The sequence below is a fragment of the Cygnus olor genome, chromosome 2 (assembly GCF_009769625.2).
Source record: "Cygnus olor isolate bCygOlo1 chromosome 2, bCygOlo1.pri.v2, whole genome shotgun sequence".
Classification (NCBI taxonomy): Eukaryota; Metazoa; Chordata; class Aves; order Anseriformes; family Anatidae; genus Cygnus; species Cygnus olor.
In genome coordinates, this window is record NC_049170.1 from 77538214 (window position 1) to 77555661 (window position 17448).

At 38.8% G+C, this 17448-nt stretch overlaps 1 long non-coding RNA gene across 1 annotated transcript in view; it reads left to right on the forward strand.

Moving 5' to 3' along the window:
* Positions 1-811: 811 nt before the first annotated feature.
* The window catches only part of LOC121066289, a 30636-nt gene continuing 13999 nt past the window's right edge, over positions 812-17448 (forward strand). The window contains exon 1 of the long non-coding RNA XR_005817636.1: positions 812-927. This is a non-coding gene — a long non-coding RNA (uncharacterized LOC121066289). The remainder of the gene's footprint in view (positions 928-17448) is intronic.

A 17448-nucleotide genomic window follows, 5' to 3' on the forward strand; every position in this document is an offset into this window, starting at 1 on the left:
GAGGACTCCCCTCTGTTCTCTTCTCTAGGCTGAACAAACCATGTGAACTCAGCTACTCCTCATATAACTTCCCCTCCAGACCCTTCACCATCTTTGGTGATCTCCTTTGGAGGCTCTCGAATAGTTTTATGCCTTCCTTATGCTGTGGTGCTCCAAACTGCACCCAGTATTCAAGGTGAGACTGCACCAGGCAGAGCAGCACAGGACAATCCCTTCCCTCCACCAGCTAGCAGTGCTGTGCCTGGTGCACCCTAGGGAACAGCTGGCCCTTTGGGCTGTTATGACGCACTGAGGGCTCGTATTCGACTTCCTGTGGACCAGAACCTCCAGATCCCTTTCTGCACGGCTGCTCTCCATCCTCTCGGACTCCACTCTTTACATAGATACAGCATTTCCCCTTCCCAGGTGTGGAATACAACACTTGCTCTTGTTAAGCTTCATATGGTTGGTGACTGCCCAACCCTCCAATTTGTCAAGATCTCTCCACAAGTCCTCTATACCCTTGAGGGAGTCAACAGCTCCTCTCCACTTAGTGTTGTCCACAAACTTACTATACTTTCAAATCCTGTATCCAAGTCATTAAAAAAAAAAAATAAAAAAATATGGAGAATTGGCCTGCTTTTAAAGAAAAACTAAAACTAAAAAAAAAAAAAAAAGAAAAAAAGAAAAACTACAAGAAAAACACTAGTTTTTTAAAGAAAAACTATTATTCAACTAGCAAATGATTGCCAGCTGCCCTGAGCCAATTAAAAGGAAACAAGTAGGCTACTACCCCCCCCCCCCCCTTATTCTGTAAAGTAAAGGAGGGAGGGTTTGAGTTTCTGTTTGCTGTATTAAAATAGTTAAGTTAGAAGGGACCTTCACTGTAGTTGGAATTCTGCCTTTTGTTTGGAGTACAGAATAGGAAGAAGGCCTGGCTTTCATAAGGTGTGTGAACTGTATCTAAGACTGGGGGCGGGGGGGGAAGTGTTTTGTTTCCTTTCCTGTTAAGGATACATAGGGAGGGAGTAGCGCAGCCTTCCCCTGGGATTTGACTTCTCATTTGGAGCACAGTATGGGGAATCTGACAGTGGATCTGGTATATGTGGGGTCAGCAAGTACTGATTGAGGCCCTGAAGAAAGGGGAGGTGTTTCAGGAGTTAACTGAAAATTCTGTATTGAAGCTAGAAATACTTGAAGCATGCAATAGAGTGGCTTTTGTTTTGCAAGTGTGTCTCCTAATATTGCATTGGTTTTGTTGGTGTTCTGCTAGGATGTGATATATTGTTTTTTTCTTGCTTGAAATATTGAACTGTTTAAATTACTCCAGGCTTAGAAAAATCTGTCTTTCTCAGCATAAACTATTGTTGAAGTTAAGGAAGAAATCTGAAGTTAGTGACTGTAAATGTTTTAAGCTGGTGTTGTACTCCTAAGACAGAACACAAGCAACTTTCATGAGTTTGTGGTTTTTGTTGTATTGCAACATGGAGAGCTAAACTTGTCGACGTTTGTGACAGTAAAATGCTTATGCAAATACTATGGATTATTAATTGTCTACTTGCAGATCTTGATAGAGAAGCTCTGTCCAGTGCATGCTGTATTTAGTCTGGTCTTTTTTTCCACGTTCCTGTACTGTGATGTCTAAACTTTATTTAAAACAATTGTGAACTGCCTGTATCTACTTTAGTATTACTTTTTTTAAAAAAATAAATGATTTGTTTTTAAACAAAAATCTAAGAATTGCTATCTACTAAATGGCTCCATGACTTTAAACAAATAGCTTGCTTGTACAGATCTGGAAAAAGCCTTGTTCAAGTATATACTGCCCAGCTGCTCTCATAAAGGTTAAACACATAATGCTTACCCGTATAGCTCTGTATTTTATTTACTCTTAGAGCCTGTTGGTTGTGAGTTACCTTTGTACGTCCAAGCAACCACAGATCCACTGTGTTCATGTCTTTATGTCCTGCCACAGCAGAGTATGCTCTTGCAGCTCTATGCTCAATACAGTATTCAGTAGTCTGTCTCTGATGCTGATCGATGCACCCCAAAGGGAGCTTGTTTTTACAGAAATCTGCATTTATAGACCATTTAAATGGAAAATAAAGAGATTGGTTAATCCCATTGACTAAACTTCTTGTCATACCCACATGTACTTGACAAAACCTTATTTAAATAAAAAGACTAGTTTGAACCAGACTACATGATAATAAGTGTAATAAAGTAATAATATGCCTTTAGAAGTAGTTATGTATATACATTTGTGACTTTGTGAAGATAGTCATTTATATCGGAGAGCTGATGGGCTTGGTAGAGGCGGATGAGTAGTTCCTTGGGCTATCACCAGACACAGCTGATGTAGGAATGAGTGTGGAGTAGATGAGATAAATATAAAACAGGTGTAACAGCATATTTCTACTTGGAATGGAAAAGACATTATCAATATTGGAGGCTGATAGGACTTTAAACTATGTGGTAGTTCTCCATTTTGAGATGGTGGTTGTTGTTCTCTTACAGTCCTATCTGTGTTTACCTTTTTAAAATTATAAATATAACTTCGCTTCATGTTGTACTGTATTTCCATAACAAGTTGAACCTCGTTAGTCAGAAGAAACTGCACATGTTCTTGTAACATACTCTTGCTTTCTGCAAGCTCATTTTTTTCCCTTTGTTCTCCGGCAAGTTTGTCTTATATTCCTGCAACTCTGTGAATCCAGGTTCTAGAGTATCTATTCTAATTCATCAAATGCAACAGTTTGTCCAAGGACTACTACTTGAGCTTTGTTTTTTTAAAGCCCTTCAAAGTTGTGAATGCACTCCCTCCAAACACCATTTGTTGTATTATTAGTTATCAAGTCCCAAGCAGCAAGAATGTATTCAAAGGCTTGTTGAAGCTCTTCCAAAAATTCAAGCATTGATGATTTGTGTGGTTTGTCAATCATTTTAAGTAAACACATCAATGTTTGTTGTAAATAAATCATCCTGAAATTAGCAACTACTCCTTGGTCTAGCAATTGCAAAAATACAAGTAGGACATTTGGATGCAAATCATGAAGACTAGATGGATGTCTTGGTGCGTTAATGAGAATCAGCAAGACTTTGAACATCAAGCGATTCACATAGCAACACTGCATAGTATTGTGGCTAAAGCAGTTCATTAGCAGTCTTTTATAACTGAAATTAAGTCAGGCCTTTTTGTTCAAATGATAGTGAACAGACAAAGTGTGTAAGCTTAAGCCTTTTAGCACTTGTGAGTTTTATAAATGTTCTACTGATAAGGGGCTGTACTCAGGGTTACCAGAAACATTGCTATATAACAATCAAGGCCAGAAAGACCATTGAGCTGTACTGTTGAAATTTACAGTTCTCAGTGACAAAGGTTCTTCATCACGTATATTCCCATTAGCCCTGTTGCATTCATACTGGATGCTTGTTGTGGTCTGCAGCCTCTCACCCTATCTTTCAGATGATCAGGAAAATCAGAGGGAACCCTTGTGACTGGCACTGTACTTTGACTGTACTGTGAATGCTGTTATGAGGGCACTCTCAACACTTTTTTTTTTTTTTGAATCATCCTTAGGTTTATGCCTGATTTGCCTTGTTGATAAGCATGTAGAGTTGGAAGTCACATAGAAGTCTTTAATTAAATAATTAAATATATAATTCTGCAGAATCAGATGCGTGGTGATCTTTTGCAAAGGAAGCACACCTGTGACTTGAATCACCTTTGTTTATACACAGTTAACTTGTGAAACTATCTCTCTGGCTACTTCTGATTGGTTGTTTTATCTTGTCTAATTTCTCTATTGAGTCTGCATGTTACAGGGGACCAGCAGGAGGAACACCAAATCCCACTTTTGCATACATTAGCATTTTGATGGGCTTGTTTTCTAATATGTTAATGACCCTTAAAGAGCAAAAGGTCAGTCTGGAATCTTCCTTCAGCTGTATACCTCCTTGTTTTTTTAGCTTTCATCCCTCATCTCCCTTGCTTCAGCTTGAGGCTACCAGTATCCCTGTTTTCTTCAAGGTTTCCTTGTTTTCTTCACTTTAAGACTACACTTTACTGACTTGAAAGTCCTTGGCTGCTGAAGTGCTACTATATTGTTAATGTATTTAAGAGTAAACTTTCAATGCTTCTACCAAATCAAAGTAGAGCTTAACAGCAAAGTTCTACCCTTCATCTTCTACCCATGGTAAAGGGGTTTGTTGTTGTATCAAAGGCTCCTTGTGTGATTGGTTACCTTCATGGATATAGATTGCTGTGTTTCGCATTGAAATATTTCTCTAGTGATTCAGTGCTTAATGAATCAGTGCTTAGTCTATTGATCTTATGCTAGATTTGTTCACATTATGACAAACAGCAGGAGCTAATGTTTCACAGCTCACCAGACACTGTAGCATTTTCAGCTTTGTTGCTAATGGTTATGGCTTTTGTGAGTATTATCCATTGGGATTGATGCATGTTTCTTTTTTGATCCTAATTCTGATTTTTAGGAGCATTTTGCACCAAGATACTGCAAAGCAAATACAACTTCCTGGAATGCATACGGGCACCTTGAATGCTGAAGGCTTACTGTTAAGTTAGTATTTTACCCGCAGTGCTCTTTGAATTCTACCTGAAGTGCATATCCAGTACCAGGTTATTGTGATTTATTTTTTTTAATTTATGCTCCTTTTTATTGAAATACTCTTTTCTAAAGAGTTCATGTGTGAATTCTTGTCAATACTTGAAGTTTTTTTGTATTTATTTCTGTAGGTTTTTTTTCTCCTTGTTGTGGCCTTGGGGAAAGGTGACTCGGAATATATGGGAAGGCACTTTGAAATTTAAAGTTACTTAGCACTGCTGAGTCTGCAGTAGCAAAGTGCTGCAAGAGGCAGATTCAAAACTGAAGATCTTCTTGGGGGGAAGCTGTCAGCTGTTAATTTTACCTATGACTTAATTTACGATTTAAGTAGCAGTGTTGGTCTGTGTTTGGCCTGAGCTGTGGGAGATGATGCTGGAATAATACTTCTTTCTGTAGCTCTACCTGGAGTTGTACCTTCTCATTTGCACTACTTGCAGTATTCATGGATGTTGGGTACATGTTTATTCTCTAAAACTGATTCCACTCGAAGCTTCATTCTCTTAGGAATCAGTAACTCACCCTTGCATGTTTTTGTTTCACCTCTTGAAGGTGAGGAGAGAAGAAAGTAGCTTCTACTGCGGTCCTGGCTTTGTTTACGTTACACATGAATATACAAAAAAAAATTAGAAAATTCAGCCTCATAAAACTTTCCTGGTTGTCCAGAGAGGTTGAGGAGTTGGTTCCTAAGTTCTCAAGTATATTTTAAGCATGTCTAAAAGTGCTTGATGTTTTATGCACCAATTGATAGAGTATTGAAATCACTTTAGTATCTACAAGATAAGAAAGCATGTGTTGCCCCTCAGATAATGCAAGATCTGAGGAGAGCTTTACCATAGCAATGGTTTTCTGTAAGTAGGTAGAAAAAACAAATTCCTAGAAAACATAGTATAATAGTCAACACAGTGAGACAAATCCTTTTGTTGCTCTGGTTCTTAGCATTCTTGTGCTTTACTTGCTATCTTTAAATAAAGATAATAATGATAATCTTCATGTAAGCCAAGTTGTAAAGGGAATAAATGCATTACACAAAATGAGTAACTCTATCTGGGGCACTCGGATATTGTTGTGAGGGCTGTGTGAGAACAGGGGACAAGAGATTTGAATCTTAGACATAATGAAGCAGTTGAGATGACCTCTACCTACAGTTACATACTACAGTTAAGAAAATACAGGATCTGTTAACACTATCTTTTGAGGACAGCACTACAGACATTATTTTATTGAAAATGTACTTGAGCCTCACTTATTCAATAATTTTATTTTTTCCTGAGAATATGGAGAAAGGAGGAGAAAGATATGTTTTATTAAAACTGCTTATATTGAAAATTTGATTAGGAAAGATTAATTTTCTAAGTCTTTCACGCTTGATCTTTGTCTCAGATTTTGCAAAACACTGAAGATTCTGAGGAATAGATGTATACGTGAATGGTTAAAATTTCTCAGCTTGCTTTGGGTACTGCTTTATTCATGACTGACTGTACTTCAGCCAGTGTTCGTATGGTGTTAGCCAATCCTGTTATTTAATAGTGGTCACAGTAAAAAGGAAAGTTTATCCAATGTTCTGAAATTCACATTATACTTGTAGTATGTCCATGTGTATAACTTTTGTTGAGTGGTGTCACCAAAGGGGCTTCTGTGTTAAAAGAAATGTGACTAAAAAGATTCTGATCTGTTGGGAACAATAGGGGGTGGGACCAGATACCTTGTAAAACTTGAGTTTTTGAGAGGGTCCCAGATATATGTTAGCTTTAGCATCAGTATCGCTAACACATTCATGAATGTTCTTAGCATATGCTTTTAACAGCTACTGAGATCATTGCTAGGTGAATAATGGCCAATTAATGAGTTATCTCTGCTTTTCCTGAAAGCCTAGCTCTGGAAGGAGACCCTATTCATTTTTCCCCATAGTCCCTACAGACTGGGAGGTAGTAGGGAGCATCTGAGATAACCACTGTTTCTTTACTGTGATTCATTCCCAGAAGCTAACAGAAGTTGCTTGGGAAGAAGTGGGATAGGAAAGGATAGATTCTTTGAGGACTTAATGATGCTGAGCACTTAAATTGGTAAGGAGGAAGTTGCTTTCAGAACGGATGACTTTCACAACTATACAAATCACTGCTTTAAAACTATAAAGACATGGTTTTATTTGAAGTTCATTAAAGTTAATGAAAAGCATTAGGGGCAGGACCTGCAGTGTGGTCTTGGTGGTATGCTTTTCGTGTGGCTTGTGTTTGGGTTTCTTTGAAAACCTCATTGAAGTTTAAACCAAAAGCATCTTTTTTTTTTTTTTTTTAAGCCTTGAAGCAAATAGAAATGTAAATAGGCAGTGTACTGCGTCTGGCTGGCTGAAGTTAACTTCTGTCCTAGTAGCTAGTGTTGTGCTTTTTTTGGATTTGTGATGAAAACAGGTGTTAATAATGCACTGTTTTTTCACCTGTTGCTGAACAGTGTGAGCAGTGTTTTCAATGTCAAGGCTTTTCTCACTCTGCACCCAAAGTAAGACGGTTAGGGATAGACAACAGGCTGGAAGGAAATGCAGCCAGGACAGTTGATCAAATAGGAAGGAGAGCTGATCAAATAGATATTCCATGCTATATAATGTCATGTGCAGCAATGAAAACTGACAGAGGTGAGGAGCAGGGTTTTCTAGTTTTTTGTTGTTGTTGTTCATATGATCGGGTTCTGTTTTAGAATTGGTTGGCTGGTGGTAAACAATTGCTCTTCCATCTTTTTTTTTCTCCCCCACTGCTTTTCTTTACTAAACTGTTTTTATCTTAACTCAGGAGTTTCCTCATGCTCTTCTGATTCACTCCCCCATCCCACCGGAGGTTTGGGGGCAGTGAAAGTAGCTGTGTGGTCCTTAGCTGCCTGCTGGGGTTAACCCACAGCAAGTGGAAATCAATTATCTGACTTAAAGTACATACACAGGTTGCAGACTTCCTGCTGTCAATTTAGACAATTGACGTTATATAGGTTAATGTGTTCTGATCAGAAAAGTCTATTTTACCCCAAGAAAGCAAATGGATAGTAACCATATCAAAAGGAGGAAAGCTGGAGGATGGCAGCTAGTGGTATATCCCAGGGGCCAATGCTGGGTCCATTTCTGTTCTGCAGATTTACTGATGATCTGGATGGTGGGGCAGACTGTACCCTTAGCAAGTTTACAGGTGACCCAAAACTGGGAGAAGTAGCTGATATGGCAGAGGGTTGTGCTGTCGTCTAGAAGGACCTTAACAGGCCAGAGAAATGGGCTGACAGGAGCCTCATGAAATTCGACAAACAAGTGCAAAGCCCTGCCCCTGAGGAGGAATAATCCCATGCACCAATGTGTGCTGGGGCCTACCCAGCTGGAAAGCAGCTTCTTTCAGGAAAGAAGCTTAACAGTATCCTCGGTTTCATTTGGCAAGTGTTGCCAGCAGGTCAAGGGAGGTGATTCTTCCCCTCTCTTCAGCACTGGTGAAGCCACACCTGGAGTACTGGGTCCAGGTCTGGGCTCCCCAGTACAAGAGATACAGATGTACTGGAGAGAATCCAATAAAACGTCATTGAGATGCTGAAGAGACTGGAATGTCTCTTACAGGAGGGAAGGCTGAGAGCTGGGACTATTCAGCCTGGAGGACAGAAGGCTCGTGAGGTAACTTCTTCAACGTATATAAATATAAAATTTTTCTTCAGCAGCCTCCTGTAAAAGGACAAGAAGCAATGAGCACAAACTAAAATACAGGAGGTGCTGTCTGAACATCAGGAATCACTTCTTTATTGTGACTGTGATTAACCAGTGGCAGATGTTGCCCAGTGAAGTTGTAGACTCTCCCTCCTTGGAGATATTCAGAAGCTGTCTGGACATGGTCCTGCCCACTCTGCTCTGTCGTTGCTTGAGCAAGGGATTTGTACCAGATAACCTCCAGAGGTCCCTTTCCACTTCAACCATTCTGTGAAAGGCAGAAGTAAACTTCAGGCACAAAGACTGGTGATTCAAGGGGTGCTTTAACATTTGAAATGCTTCCTTTTGATCTGTCACCTTGAATGCAGGGACATCTCTTCTACAAGTTTAACTCTGGGCTACATGTTCTATAACCAAAATTTAGATGTGCTTTATGTTCAGGTTTGTGCTCCCCACTTGGAGGCCTCTTATTTTTTTAAAAAGCCAACGGTTAGTTCTGGGCTTACTTGCTTTAATGCCACTTCAGCATGGGACTGAAACTAGGTGTAATGAAAGGCCTAAAACCACCTTATTTGCTGCCTTCAACAGAAGTCAGCATCCTGAAGTTATGATCATGTTTTGTGCAGTGGCTGTGGAATGGAGTTGTGTCCTTGTGGGGTAGGGAGGGACTTGGAGAGGGGAGATGGGGTGTTTGCTTTTTTAAAAGATCAGAATTTAAATACAATGATCAATGTTGGTTTTTAAAAATGACAATTCCTGAATATCAGCTTCATTACTGTGATAGTGTAGGTATTTTATTTAAATTACATCTTTGCAAAGTGGAGTGACCAGAGTGGTTATTAGTGTTTAGCACAGGTATTGCACTTGACATGTTTAGAATGCTTACAAGCTAATTAAGCTCTTCCAATCAACTTCTCTTGAACTATTGAGTTATGTAGGCACTTATTATACTGAGTCGTAACATAAGTTCTTCCTCATAGCTGCAATACTCATTTTAGATGCAGACAGAAAAAATATGGTTGAACAGGAAGGGAAAGTCCTGAGGAAATCTAATCATCTGACTTGAGGCAGAGTTGTGAATAGATCTAACAAAAGCTGTTTCTAATTCTTGTCTTATCTTATAGTTTTTTGATTGCTTCTTAAATAATGACTTCATTCTGAAGACAATAAAACTTAGTGTTGTCTGTCTCGATTTGAGAATGGAAACCCCCCATTTCCTAGCCTTAGAAATAGGGAACCCTAATTCTAGAGCCTAGTCTCTGACAGATTCATGATTTTATTCTTGAGAGACTGTTTTATAGATGCTGATGGCCCATGACATTTAAATAATCCCACTTCAAAGTGAAGTGCTTTCATAGTAGCATGCTTAATTCCAATTAACTGAACTGAAAGAGGTGTATGATTCCTAAGAGCAATCTAGAGTAAAATTAACTCTGTCATAACTGCATTTTATGTCCATTCATGTTTTTGCTATGTGCTTTGGGTTTGCATAGTTTTTTTTGGCATTGTTTTCACTAAATCTTTCAAAACACTGTTTTCTGTCTAAGGAAAAGAAGCAGTCTCTATAACTATTGAAGCAGATGATGTTCTAGACTACCTAAGATGACCTGGTATTTGTACAAAAACAACTTAGGTTATTATGTAGACAGCTATTTGCAGAAATATTCTTTTGCTAAGATTTCAGTAGAGTCTGATGGTTTATGGGATTAGATACTAGAGAAAGTTCTTGGAGTTGCATGAGATCTTCCAAAATATTCAGACTTCAAAGAGAATAAAGGAGCTTTTGTTAAATTCTGGAGGCTCATTCTAGATGATGGGAGGATAGATTTAGAAATTCCTAACAAGCCTTTGAATGAACTTCATGGCTTCTTGTGAAAACCCTTGGGGAAACTGATGTCAGCCCACTGAAATGTTAATTTCCTTGGTTTTGTCTAGTCTGATTTTGACATTCCTTTTGCTACATACCTTACACTTTGTTGTGGTTTAGCCCGGCTGGCAGCCAAACACCACACAGCCGTTCGCTCACCCTTCCCCCTCCTTCTCTGGGATGGAGGAGGGGAACGGGAAAGTGAAGCCTGTGAGTTGAGATAAAGACAGTTTATTAAGACAGGAATAATAACAATAATAATAATAATAGTATTAATAATAATAATGTGTACGAAATAAGTGATGCACAATGCAATTGCTCACCACCCGTTGACCGATGTCCAGCCTATCCCCGAGCAGCCGGCCCCCCCCCTCCACCCCGGCTAGCCACCCCTATATATTGTTCAGCATGACGTCAGATGGTATGGAATACCCCTTTGGCCAGTTTGGGTCAGCTGTCCTGGGTCTGTCCCCTCCCAGCTCCTGCTGCATCCCTAGCCTGCTCGCTAGCAGGACAGAGCGAGAAGCTGAAAAGTCCTTGGCTTGGTGTAAGCACTGCTCTACAACAATTAAAACATCAGCATGTTATCAGCACTCTTCTCATCCTAATCCAAAACATAGCACCCTGCCAGCTACTAGGAGGAAAATTAACTCTGTCCTACCTGAAACCAGGACACACTTGAATCAATTCTGATGAGTTCAGGTGCAATCAGATCTGACAAGATATTGTATTCCTGTGTCTTTTATATTGCCATTTGTCGCTTGTAAGCCTCTTCCCCAAAGAAAATGTGTCAAGCCTCTAGGGTTCTCCATGCTTTCCATGGCTCTTTTTTTCCCTCACTTTCCTTGATCTTTGGAACTGCTTAGTCTATGTTAATTTCGTAAGATCTTTGTGGATTGAGTTGCCTAATGTAAAGATTGGTGATATTTTCTTGTGTACTGACATTTGCACGTCAAAGGCCTCAAAGGTAGCCACATTCCCTGTTCCGTAGTAGCAGAAAAAAGGAACATCTCTTGTGCTTCTGAGAGTTTAATGGGAGTTAAGTTCTCAAAATCTGTGTTAACCAGTGTATCTACAACTAGAATAGAACTAGAAGGACAATTGCATAACTAAAATATAGTGGAAAGGCTGATTTTGATTGATGTGAAGGGGAAAGGTGTCCTCCCTCTGTTCCATATATAGCTTGTGAGAAATGCATGAAATTACATTCCAAGGTAATGTTTACACCTGTTATCAGCAAATCATTACAGTCCAAGCACTTTTAATGACCTCTTCATGTACTTATAAAGACTGTGATGAAGCCTGAGATGTCTTGCTGTGAAGCTTAGCTGAAATATTAATGGAAACACTTTCACTGAAGTTATTTTAAAATGACAAATAGAAGTGTAAAACATTGAACTATTGAAAACTAACTTTCCCTTGTGGAACGGGACAGAGGGGAGAAGAGCCCAGACCTAAAAATGACATAGAAAAAATATTGCTTTCAATATAAGTATAAATAAGAACTAGTTTGAACCCTAAAATCTTAATTTTAAAAGTGCTTTCCTTCAGTCACTGTTCTCTCAAGAACTGGTCTTAGCACTTTCAAAAATCCCTAATGTAATATTGTGACATTGTACAGAAAATGGGAAAAAATCATTCCAACTTCCTCCCTCTATTAAAGTCAGTGTTTAACCTAGTTGGCTAACAGCACGGCTTTTGGCCTTTATATATAAGCTTAAGTGCTCTAAACTGCTCAACAGCAAAGATGGGTGAAGACATCCAGCTTTAGGAAGATGTGCTTGTTGTGGACTGTATCTGTATGTCTGCAGACTTCCCGAGCTGTGCATGGGGTATTTTGAATGAAATCACAACTTGAGCCTGAAGCTGCAGAAATAAAGACCACAAGATGTTTGGTCTGAGAGGCAGTGCAAGAAATAATAGCGAGCCTTGTTTGTGTTAACAGACATGTAGGAAAGCCAGGATATTTGAGTGGCTTTGCTTGTTCATTGCGAAGCAGGACATAGATGGTAATACAGACTTGAAGATGAGATGATATAGAATTGGACATCAAACTTGTGGAGGTGGGACTGCTTCGGATTGTTAAGGGCATTGCTTTGGGGAAGTCTACATTATGCACCCTGAAGATGTGGGCAGTTACCATAAAGCTTCAAAGTATTGTTTTGAGGGCCAGAAACTATGAATGCTCCTTGCTTTGCACTTCAGGTTGGTGGTTAGATTTAAAATAAGGAGAGGAAACAAAAAACAAAACAAAAAAAAAAACAGTATTCATCACTGTCTTCTATTCTAGTTAATGCAAAAGCAAAAACACCTCTATTTCATGGTATCAGAACTTTATTTCCTATATTATGTTTTAATACTAGCCTAACTGTGAAGTCTCTTACATGTACAAAAAAAAAAACCCACAGCCTTTGAAAGCTGATGGAAGCTACTATATTATGATATATTTATCTTCATTATGCTTTTTTTCAAGAATCTCTATTAGAGTGGATTCTAGATAATCAGTCACTTAGGTTCTGTGAGGGGTGGGGAAAACCTTATTTGGATCAAAAATAAGAATATTCTTTTTCTCTAGAGTATCAATTGAAGAAAATGCAAGTAGATCTAGAAATGCTGACTTTTGTTTCTGCTTGAATGTGTATAACTTTGTTTACAGCTCAGGAGACAGCAATTAGCTTCAGTGATGTTTCATGGGAATTGTAATTGGAAAGCCCTGTGTTAAGGGCTGGGGTATCTGAGATCCCAGTTTTTCTCAGCTTCTGTCTGCACATCCTAATCCGACCACTGCTGATTTGTTTGTACCTGTGGTGTTTCCATCACCAAGCACATGCCCTATTCCTCATTATCCCATATATACATCTGATGCTGCCTCCACTTCTCAAAGCCTCTGCTGCAATAGTAGGCCTCATCACTAGACTGCTGTAAAATTTGTAGAATATTGTAGGAGATACTTGCAAAGAGTAAACATTTGTTTCTATCTATGTAAAGCTGTGGCTGTACCATATAAACAGAAGGGAAACAAATCAGCAATAGACACCTGGTCAATGAAACAATTGTTGTCACAGCTGAGCCAAGTGAAAGAAAGCTGCAGGCAGATCAAGAAAAGGTCTGGCACAGCAATTCTGCCTAGCCTCAGTTCTGATGCCTTGCAAACTTGGACCTAGCAAGGGCAATGATGTGCTGCAGGGCTGCAGAGCAGCCAGTTCTTGCAGCTGGCTGAGCGTCCTGCCCTCATCACCTTCATTATGCTCCAGAAATGTGCAGCTGAGCAGTTGGACTCTTTCCAGTGACAAGGAAATAGGCTAAATGGTGGTGGCTGTCATGGTTGTTCAAGCTGCAGATGTGGCCTCCTGTGCTGTTCAAAAGGTAAGGGCACCTACAAGAGCATCTAGGCATCTAAGCTTTTCTCAAGCTTTCCTGTCAAATAGAAGGGCGACAATTGCTACTTAAATTTGTCTCAGTCCTTGGCTTAAGTCTAGGGCTAGGCATCACAGACTGATCAGATCTGTCTTCAGGACAGATGGACTGCATGTGGTTCTTAGTGCAGATGCACTGAATCCAGGTAAAGAGCTATCTTAGCTGTTAAATATGGGTCCGTGTTTTTTTGGCTTTGGTGGTTTGCTTTATGTAAAAGGACCTTTACAGAGAAACTTGCTCTTCAATTGAATTTTCAATTATTTTTAAAAGCAGAAAGTGAACAGAGCTCTACCAGTCTGCACAGTGAGGCTTACATCTATGTTAACTCATCATTGTTTTTTTAAAGTTTATATATTTGAGAGATGAAAATAAGAATCTTCAGATCTTTATTAAAAAGCAGAAATGTCACAGCCACAACTTCATGGCAGAATGCCCTCTATTGCAGATAAAGATCTATCAATCTCAATTATACTGAGCTATTTTGGATAAGCTGGTAGGTTGCCATCATATCTGTCTGGGGCTAATGTTGGTTTTAAATCAAATCAGAGGAAATTCAAAAACAACCTCAATAATAATAATAATAAACAAGCCAGGAAACCAAAAAACCCATAACACCTTGTCACTAAGGAAGTCTTCCAAGTATATATTGCTATGGACACTTCTATAGTCTCCATTATTGTTCTGTGAAATATCTAGTGATAAACAATTTTAGAACAATGCATTCATTAGCACAAAGTGTATTTAATTAAATAAGTGATTCTAATTGCAGTTACAGAGATTAGACTTCATGCATGTTTAATTCAAAATGTAAGGATTTAAAATGCTAATTAGAGATTAGTGAATACTCGTATAGTAATATCCTAGCTAATCTAAGAAATCTATTCAAATCAGATTGACATACAAAAAAAGGGGGGTGGGGGGATGGGGAGAAAACCAAGGAATAATATATTTCTTGCTGCAAAATGAGTTAGCAAGCCAGACAGCTTCATTTCAACTTCGATTAGATAGCTGTAACACTCTTGGATTACTTGAAGTTGTAGTTGTATTTTACAGGGTTTATTAGTAAACCTACACAACGCTTCTAAAGGTTATTCATATTTAAATGTAAAACTTCCTGTAAATATTCTTAAAGCATATTAGGGAGTTAATAGCTAGTAAATCATTTCACTCAAACATTGTGCATGTAAGCACTTAGCTAAAAACTAGTTGTAGGCACCTTTTTTTTTTAAGATGTCTCAGCCTCCACTGGTGAAAACAGTGCTCATGTAGAGACACTATCTTTGAGTTTATAAGCCATTTCTTGAGCAAATGACTTAAGTAGTCAATATTTCCTTCCTAGAAGAGCTGGACAAAACTGTCTATACCTGCATTGCATCATTCATTAGCCCAGTAACTTGGTTTGAAACTTTCTAGCTGTGTTTCTTCTGTTGTTTATCCCTATTTAGGAATGTTTCTAGTAACAGGAACTGTGCTATTGCCTGCAGTGCAAGCACAGACAGTCCCTTAAGATGAAATTCCACTTCGATGCAAAAACAACACGTGTTAAGAGCTGCCTGGATGAACATATCTAAATACTACAATATCTAATACTACAATATTTAATATAGCTAGAGCTCTATGTGGAAGTTTCTACTTTTCTCTCCTCCTTTGTGCTGAATTTGGTTTTTGAGTAGACCCCTTCATCTTCACACATGCCTTTTTCCTACTTGCACAGTAGCCTGATCTAAGGCAAACTTTCTTCTTTTGTTTTGGGATATTTGCACTACAGTTCTTGGTACAGATCCCAGAAATAGTACACCATGGGGGAATTCAGAAGGTTGTGCTGTGTTATGAAAAGCAATAATATGAAGACTTATTGTATTATTTTAGCTGGCTCTTGTCTGTACCATGACCAAATTTTATCTGCTTGTTAAGATTGCCAGAAAATAATCTCTTGCAATTGCTTGTTAATCTAAATAAGTGATCAGAGGCTAATGTGTTCAGAGAGCACCCTAGAGATTTACTGCTCCTCATAATCTTAGATCAAAATTGGCTAAAGACAGCTTTAAGCCTATTTGTACAAACAAACAAAAACACACTTCTTAAACACTGAGGGCTTAAGGTAACTTACAGAAGGGCAAGACAGTTACTTAACAGACTATTATGGCATGTTATGGTTCTTATTAGATAGCAGGAGCAGGTTTTGGTGGTGGTTCGCTATGATATCCAGTGTTGCTTATTGGAGTTTATCTAGCATGAGTCTCTTGAATTCTGCAGTATGGGCAGTCTCTGTGCTGGAACCCTAAACATTTGCAGTCTTTATTCTGTTAACCTGTCTACCTTGCTCATTCAATCCTGCCCCCCCCCAAGGGATCAAAAATCTGTTAACATCTTCTACGTCATTCATATTCTGACCTTAGATTCTGTCTCCTGAATTTCAAATGGTCTGGAGGAAAAAGTCTTACTCTGTATAACAGTCAAGCAGTCACTAAAACAAAAACAATTTTTTTCACTCCTGTGGCATCACGCTGAATGATTTAAGTATTATAACTGCTTATAGTCCAGCAGTGCACTGTCATAATTTGTATAGCTCTGTTAAAAACAAGGTTTAATTTACAAGCAGAGTATATGCAAAGTAAAGAAACATCAGTGTTGTAAATCAACATAATAGTGTATTGAAAATACTTTTAAGACAAGTTCAAGACAGTGTAATTAGAGTTCAATTATAGACTTTGTTTGAAATGGTTGGTAGCGGACTCTGATTCACGTTCACAGTAGTGCTTTTACATCAGGAAGGAGCCTGGGATTTAATCCTTGTAATATCTTTTGGAAATACTGATGTATGATTACTGTAATCATTCACTCAGTTATCATTGTTTTATACAAGTTCAATAGAAAATGCTCCTTAATGCCAGCTGAGTGAATAAAAATACTTTGTGAGGATACATATGCAAGAGTTAGACCATGTTTCTTCTTTCAGTTGTTACTGAACTTTGTCCTGGATCTGTCTACCCCATCCCTCAGTCAATCTGAATTTCCTAAAGTTCTGTCATGTTGTGTAGCTGCTGTAAGAAACATTGAAGTGAGCTGTTGAAATGTGAAGTAAGATTCTCGTGCACCAGTGATGATATGTCCCATACAAACATCCAGCGGAAAAGCCTAATTTCATTTATTAAATTAATAAATTGCTATTAAATTAATAAATTGCCTTGCTGGAAAAATGATCCATCTCTTTGGACTTCTCCCATTGTCTTGGGTGACACCTGTTAAAACTACTTCACACTAACACTGAGTGCAGATGTTTTCCTGTTTGGGTAGCCAATACAACATCTTGAAACACATCTCTAAAAGTCAGTGTCATCCTTGTGCTTTACAGGATTCTCATTTCATTAAAAGTGGAGAGAGCTTTGTATTCAGGACACCAGCACATGATAATCAATTATGGTAAACCATGTAAAAATCTGGGCTGGAGGTGATCCATAAGATAAAGTGACAGTAGCCCATATATCTAAATGTCTTGTCACTTCGGAGCTGTGACTCTGTGGTGAAGGTGTTGCAATTGCCTTTTTTCCTTTCCTGGCTTTGGGCTTCAGCATGGGGTTCTGTGGCCTCGAGGCAGTGATGGGCACAGACACTGTGCTGGCTCATCACTTCAGAGGGTGTGAGCTCTGTAAATCAGGGTAACAACTGGACAAGGGTAACAACTGAATGGAGAAGTCCTTTTGAAGTTCCAAGTCCTAGTTGAGCAAGTTTACAGGAGTTGTTGTTCCCACTAAGCAGGCATGAGAACATTACAGAAATTACCAAGGTGCTACTGCCTTCCTGGGACCTTAAGCACAAGGCTACCTAAGTGAGGGGGATAGAACTGCAGTTCTGAGTGGCTTGTATTTTGTTATCATTATTCATATTTTTAT